This window comes from Salvelinus fontinalis, chromosome 23 (assembly GCF_029448725.1).
Source record: "Salvelinus fontinalis isolate EN_2023a chromosome 23, ASM2944872v1, whole genome shotgun sequence".
In the NCBI taxonomy this organism is placed as follows: Eukaryota; Metazoa; Chordata; class Actinopteri; order Salmoniformes; family Salmonidae; genus Salvelinus; species Salvelinus fontinalis.
In genome coordinates, this window is record NC_074687.1 from 35,654,399 (window position 1) to 35,662,629 (window position 8,231).

Sequence of the window (8,231 nt, forward strand, 5' to 3'; positions counted from 1 at the left end):
ACCTGCCCTCCAGGACACCTATAGCACCCGATGTCACAGGAAGCCAAAAAGATCATTAAGGACAACAACCACCTGAGCCACTGTCTGTTCACCCCACTATCATCCAGAAGGCGAGGTCAGTACAGGTGTATCAAAGTTGGGACGAGAGACTGAAAAACTTTCTATCTCAAGGGCATCAGACTGTTAAATAGCCATCACTAGCACAGAGAGGCTTCTGTCTGTTTACACAGACGTGAAATCATTGGCAACTTTAATAAACGGAACACTAGTCTTTTTAATAATGTTAAACCGCGGACCCAGCTTCCGGCAGGGCAGGTGAAGGGGCACGTTTCGGGTCGAGAGCCAGACCCGATCCCCCGGTGCATACACCGGGGCCTTACTGCGGTGGCGGTCGGCACTCGCCTTTTGCCTCCTGACGGCCCGTTCTAGCCGCACATGGGCAGCGTTCCATGTCTCCTCCGAGTGCCGAAACCATTCATCCACCGCAGGAGCCTCGATCTGGCTCTGATGCGATGGTGCCAGGACCGGCTGATAACCCAGCACACAGTGAAACTGTGATAGGTTGGTAGAGGAGTGGCGGATAGAGTTTTGGGCCATCTCCGCCCAGGGGATGTAAACCGCCCACTCCCCCGGCCGGTCCTGGCAATAAGACCGCAGAAATCTACCCACATCCTGGTTGACTCTTTCCACCTGCCCGTTATTCTCGGGGTGGAAACCTGAGGTAAGGCTGACCGAGACCCCCAGGCGTTCCATAAACACCCTCCAGACTCTAGACGTGAATTGGGGACCCCGATCAGAAACTATATCCTCAGGCACCCCGTAGTGCCGGAATACTTGGGTGAACAGGGCCTTCGCAGTTTGTAGAGCCGTAGGGAGACCGGGCAAAGGAAGGAGACAGCAGGACTTAGAAAACCGATCCACAACGACCAGGATTGTGGTGTTACCCCGCGACGGGGGAAGATCCGTCACGAAATCCACCGATAGGTGTGACCACGGCCGTTGTGGAACGGGAAGGGGTTGTAATTTCCCTCTGGGCAGATGTCTAGGTGCCTTGCACTGTGCGCATACCGAACACGAGGAAACATAAACCCTCATGTCCTTAGCTAAAGTGGGCCACCAGTACTTCCCAGCAAGGCAGCGCACCGTCCGACCGATGCCAGGATGACCAGAGGAGGGTGACGTGTGAGCCCAACAGATCAAACGATCGCGGACATCAAATGGAACGTACAGATGCCCAGCTGGACACTCAGTGGGAGTGGGCTCTGCACGTGACGCCCACTCGATGTCCGTGTCCACCACCTATACCACCGGTGCCGCCAGGCGAGAAGCTGGAATTATGGGAGTGAGATCCGTGGACCGCTCCTCTGTATCATACAGCCGGGACAGTGTGTCTGCCTTAACGCTCTGGGAACCTGGTTTGTAGGATAGGGTGAAAACAAAGCGGATGAAAAACATGGCCCACCTTGCCTAGCGAGGGTTCATTCTCCTCGCCGCCCGGATGTACTCCAGATTGCGGTGGTCAGTCCAAATGAGGAAAGGGTATTTAGCCCCCTCAAGCCAATGCCTCCACGCCTTCAGAGCCTTGACAACAGCCAACAGCTCCCGGTCCCCCACTTCATAGTTTTGCTCCACCGGGCTGAGCTTCTTCGAAAAGAAAGCACAGGGGCGGAGCTTCGGTGGCGTACCCGAGCGCTGAGACAGCACAGCTCCTATCCCAGCCTCGGACGCGTTCACCTCTACTATGAATGCCAAGGAGGGATCAGGATGAGCCAGTATGGGAGCCGAGGTAAACAGAGCCTTCAGGTGACCAAAAGCTCTGTCCGCCCCAGCTGACCACTGCGGTCGGACCGGTCCCCCCATCAGCAAGGAGGTAATGGGAGCCGCTACCTGACCAAAACCCCGGATAAACCTCCGGTAGTAGTTGGCAAACCCTAAGAACCGCTGCACCTCCTTTACCGTGGTAGGAGTCGGCCAATTACGCACAGCTGAAATGCGGTCATTTTCCATTTCCACCCCTGGCGGAAAAGCGGTACCCTAGGAAGGAGACAGACTGTTGGAAGAACAGACATTTCTCCGCCTTGACGTATAGGTCATCTTCCAACAGTTGGCCAAGCACCCTACGCACAAGGGACACATGCTCGGCGCGGGTAGTGGAGTATATTAGAATGTCATCTATATACACCACTACACCCTGTCCGTGCAGGTCCCTGAAAATCTTATCCACAAAGGATTGGAAGACTGATGGAGCATTCATTATCCCATACGGCATGGCGAGGTACTCATAGTGCCCAGAAGTGGTACTAAATGCCGTCTTCCACTCATCCCCTCCCCGGATACGCACCAGGTTGTAAGCGCTCCTGAGGTCCAATTTTGTGAAGAAGCGCGCCCCGTGCAATGACTCTGTCATACTAGCGATGAGAGGTAGCAGGTATTTTACCATAATCTGATTCAAACCTCGATAGTCAATACACGGGCGTAAACCTCCATCCTCCTTCTTCACAAAAAAGAAACTCAAGGAGACAGGTGAAGTGGAAGGCCGATTGTATCCCTGTCCCAGAGATTCGGCAACATATGTTTCCATAGCCGCCGTCTCCTCCTGTGACATAGGATACACGTGACTCCTGGGAAGTGCAGCGCCTACCAGGAGATTTATCGCACAATCCCCCTGTCGATGGGGTGGTAATTAAGTCACCTTCTTTTTACAGAAGGCGAATGCCAAGTCAACATATTCGGGGGGAATGTGCATGGTGGAAACCTGGTTTGGCCTTTCCACCGTAGTGGCACCTAAGGAAACACCTACACACCTCCCTGAACACTGACAGGACCATCCCTTGAGAGCCCTCTGTTGCCACGACATAATAGGATCATGAGAGGCCAACCAGGGAAGGCCCAACACAACAGGAAACGCAGGAGAGTCGATCAGTAAGAGACTAATTCTCTCCTCGTGACCCCCCTGCGTTATCATAGCAATGGGAGCTGTGACCTCCCTAATTAGCCTCGACCCCAAAGGACGACTATCTAAGGCATGTACAGGGAAGGGAACATCAACAGGAACAATAGGGATCCCTAATCTATGTGCCAAGGAGCGGTCAATAAAGTTCCCAGCTGCGCCTGAATCTACTAGCGCCTTATGCTGGGAATGCGGGGAAAACTCAGGAAATTCTATAGGTAACCACATGTGTGCTCTGGGTGAGTTGTGTGCCTACTCACCTGGGATGACCCACCAGTGCTCCGCCTGCTACCTCGACTTCCTGGAGAACCACCCCAGCATCGACCAGCAGTGTGCCCTCTGCCGCCACAGCTGGTGCAGGGAATGGTCCCCCCTCCGGCCCAGGTTGAGAGTGGTGTCCCTGCAGGCTAGCTTCCTACGAACGTCCTCTCGTAAACTACACCTGTAGTGGTCAATCAGGGCCCGCTCATTCCATCCCGCACCAGCGGCCAGAGTTCTGAAGTCCAGTGAGAACTTTCGAGCGCTCCTCATCCCCTGTCTCAGATGGAACAACCGCTTTCCCGCCGCTCTCCAGGTAGAGCTCCAGCTGGAGTAGGAAACCCTGGCACCCGGCAGCTGTTCCGTCATACGCTCCCAGGAGGGAGAGCCAAATCCCACTGACGGAGGGGTGGACATTGGTGTAGGTTGAGGTGCAGGTGGAGGTTATGATGTTGGATTTACAGGAAAGCCTCCTCTCTCCCATCTGTCCATTGTTTGCAGCACGCGATCCATGGCTGTCCCTAGACTGTGTAACATGGTCGAGTGCTGCTGAACGCGCTCCTCTACTGGGAGAGAAGGGCTGGCTACACCTGCTGACTCCATTTGAATGGTCCGTGATTCTGTCAGCGATTGGGTGCAGAGATGTAGGGGAGTCAGGCGCAGGACACAGGTTTGAGCAACACAACTGAGTTTACTCACAAAAATCCAGCAATACTCCAAATAGGAAAATACATACAAACACCTACAACAACCACAAAGACACCAACAATAGAAAGCCGGTGACGGATTGTGTTAAAATGTAACATGTTTTACGTTAAACTGTCACTTGTTTTTATCCTGTTTAGTGAATGATTACTGTGAGTATTAATGAGTTTAGGCCATGAAACTGTGTGTATGCTAATTTGGAAAGTTTGACCTAATAAAATAAAAGTAAATTGCCTAAGATCAGAGAGCATCAGACCTAGGACAATGAAGATGGACTGAGTGTGAGTCTGACATCTAGCTAAACAAAGTAAGGGCCATGGACATTCCACAGGGGAAATAGAGGAAACTCATTGGGGTCATAACATGTATAGCTGGGGAGGTTACAGCTACAAGAGTGTGTGACCAAAAGGAGGGAAGAGTATAGGATGTGTTGTGAGCTTTCTAAATGCATGCACTCAGCTGATGGCATCCTTGTTAATAAACACTTGAAACTTCTCTTGAGCTTTTGGTCTCAATTACTTATTGCAAAGAGGTTGCAATAGCATTTTTCTTTTTAACAATTTGATTACATGATTCATACAGTACAATATCACACAGCAGTATTGTGGCCAACAAACAGAATGAGAAATACAACATCAAATCTACAGTAATCATATAAAATGTTGTGTCACATGCTTCATAAACAACAGGTGTAGACTAACAATGAAATGCTTACATACGGGTCATTTTCCAACATTGCAGATAAATAAATACATTGAAATAGTGACACGAGGAACACATACACAGAGAATAACGAATCAATAACGAGTAAGAAATAACATGGCTATATACAAGGAGTACCAGTACAAAGTCAATGTCCAGGGGTAGGAAGTAATTTAGGTAGCTGTATAGATATAGGTAGGGGAAAAGGGAGTAGGTAACAGGAGAGATAATATACGGTAGCAGCAGCGTATGTGGTGTGTGTGAAAGTGTGTGTGTGTGTGTGTGTGGCCATGCTTTGTCCAGCATTTTTCATTTCCTTCATCACTGTTCTTTTAATCAGGCCCATTATGTTGTATTCATTTAGCCTACCCCACCACTAATGCGCTGAGATGTTGTCACGTTGTATAATGATAGGAGACAGGCACAGGAACATGAAATCATTTTTTAAATTTCTCTACCCAAAATAGCGTACATTATGAACATGACGGGGACGAAGCCCAAAACAAATACTTATATATATACGAATATATATACAGTATATCACAGGGCTGTAACCCAAACAAAGAGCGAGGTGTAAACCTCTAGTAAATACACGAGACAAGACCCATAATAACAGTACACGGGACGAGACCCGTAATAACAATACACGAGACGAGACCCGTAATAACAAGTGCACACTAACACGGTAACACCAAAGCAGATACAACAGATACTCACAAGACCAACAGACATGGAACAATAATCAAGCAGGACAATGGGGAACAGAGGGCACATATATACACATACTAATCAGTGGGAATGGGAACCAGGTGTGCGTAATGAGACAAGACAGTCCAGGGTTGGTGGTAATGATCCAGTTCAGTAGAAGGCCGGTGACTTAGACCTCCGGAGCTGGTGAACGGAATTTGCAGAAGTATCGGGGGAATCCGTGACTGATGTTGATATGAGTCCACCAAGAAATAGGTCACACAGCCTGTGTACTTGATGGCAAGACAACGAATGAGCCTATGAAGCAGCACCGGAGATGCTTTGATTTCTGTATAGGCTATTGTTTAAAAAAGAGCAACCAGTTACAACTGAAATATCTGATCATTAATAGATTAGAAAAAAGTCAAGCCTATCATCAGGTAGGTCCTTGTTTAATAGCCTATGACATGCTGTTGAAATGTTGAAGCTTCTTATGATAACCTACTTCAAAACCAAATGGTAAATAGTCACAAAAGTAGGTGGGGTGTTTGTTAAATTATATTTTTATTAATGAATGGAGCAAATTTGGAGCAGTAGTTTTGGTAGGCTCGTGTCTATGGGCAGCTCGCGGCTTGGTTTCCGTTTGTAATCCGTGATATTTTGCAAGTCCTGACACATCCAGCAAGCGTCAGAGATGGCATAGTAGGATTCTATCTTAGTTCTGTACGGACTTTTTGCCAGTTTGAAATGCAGAAAGTAGAGTAGCATACACAGTGTAATGTAGCTACAGCGGGTGAAGTAGAAATAGTTTTGCATTCCTTTACCAGAAAGGCCAGGCGTGAATTCTTTAGAAGAGTGTTTTTTTTTTACGTTGGATATAAATTCCACAACACTGATTGTTGAAATGGTAAACAGTGATGCAGTTTTGCTGACTGGATCTGTAAAGGGACTCTGTTGCTGCAGCAAAAATGAATTAATGTAGGGAATTTGTTACCAGTGGTACAGTTCATAAAGTACAGTAAATTGTGATTTCCCTATTCCCTTGCATTTGAATAGTTTTCCACTCATCGTGATTATGTAATAATACCAATATGTAGATTTCATATTGTTTCAAGCCTAGGTTGAATTATGAGTATTTCTATTGATATTGTCCACATTTAAAACAACGTAGATCTGCATTGTCAGAGCAATATAAAATGAGTATAAATTATTCAGAATTACAACACTTTCTCTCTGTGTATACAGTATGTGTATTAGTCACTGTTGTTTTCCTTCTCAGTGCCATTGTCTATGTGGAGATCCCCCTGGATGTAGAGGCCAGGGTATTCAGGGATCTGCAATGGACCTGGGCCAGGGCTTGGCCACTGCCATGGGAGGGATGAATATTCATCATATCTACCCTGTGGAAGACGTATGGAGAAATGTGATCCCCAGTCTCGTCAGTTCAGCTTACTGTTTTCCTCCCCATCCATCAGAGTGACTGCAGCCCTCCCCCTAGGCAACTCCATGCAGTGGCTCTGACTCTGCCCTCTCACTCCAGTGCAGAGAGACAGAGAGGATCCAGGCAGAATCCATACCTACTCATCCCAGAGTGTGCCATGAACTGGGCCAATGTGATATGCTTTTATAGAGACTGCAAGCTCTTTTTCTATTGCTAGTGCGTTCGGTTACACATTCCTGATACCATTGTAAAGCATAAGTTACTCTCAAGGACCTATATTTCAGTGAGAAACATGTGCTTTTGTTAAGCTTTGTGCCTAATTGGAGCTCAGGTGCACACTCTGCGGCGAGTGCCACCTCTCCATTTTAGAATGACGCATTTGCATCCACTTATATTAGGAACTCCATGAATTCAACAGAAGATATTATTTTTTCTGATCAAAGCAGTTGAAATATAAAATGAACACACTCCCATCCATCAGGCTTCATAAGCATCTGGCTGTGGTAGACAGGAGCATATCAAATCAGTTACTGACTGCCTCAGTAGGGTAATTAAGCTTTGGGTACTGCCAGATCCTGTCACCTGTTCGTCGGCTTTGTTTTACCCTCTCTAGCTCCACAGATGATGAGTGGTCCTCAGACGAGACAGACATCCAATCGGAAGTCGAGATACAGAGGCTGAGGGGTTTTCAGAGAAGACAGCAGCCAATTAGAAGCACAGACACAGAGGCTGAGTGGTCCTCAGAGGAGACAGACAGCCAATCAGAAGCACAGATACAGAGGCTGAGGGTCCTCAGAGGAGACAGAGAGACAATTATAAGCACAGACACAGAGGCTGAGTGGTCCTCAGAGGAGACAGAAAACTAATCAGAAACAGGTGTGCAGATTAGTTTGACTTCTGTCACAATCAAATGATTGAGTCCAAGACAAACAGAACTAGAGGTCATTCCAGTATTTCTAGGTCAGGTGCAGGAGCAGTTGCCCCTCCTTTGCAAGCCGCCTGCCTAGGGTTGCAAAGCTATTAGTATTTTACTTCTGTTTTACTACTTCTGTATCACACAATAACTTTTAAAAAATGTATTCATATATAGTATTCGTTTTTTCAGATCTGTGTTCATGAGTTTCCAGGCAATAGACCATATGGTTCAAGAGAAAATAGCCTAATTATTGAAAAAACATCTAATCAATAATGTCATTTTTTTAATGAACTCTGCAACTCTTCCAACTATTTACTTTTTTTCTAAACTGCCTCCAGTTAGGCTCCAAAACATTTACAACAAAGACATAAAAATGTGTAAAAATATATATTTCATGCTGAAACCCTCACAGTAAACCCCAATGGTATTAACTTAGATGATGCTTTGTATTTAAGATCATGTTTTACAAATATGTCATTACATTAATTAGACACATATTTTGATGTTCCCAAAAAGGCCAGTAGATGTCATCTTTTAAAAATAAAAATACAAAATTTGAAAGCTACCAAAAT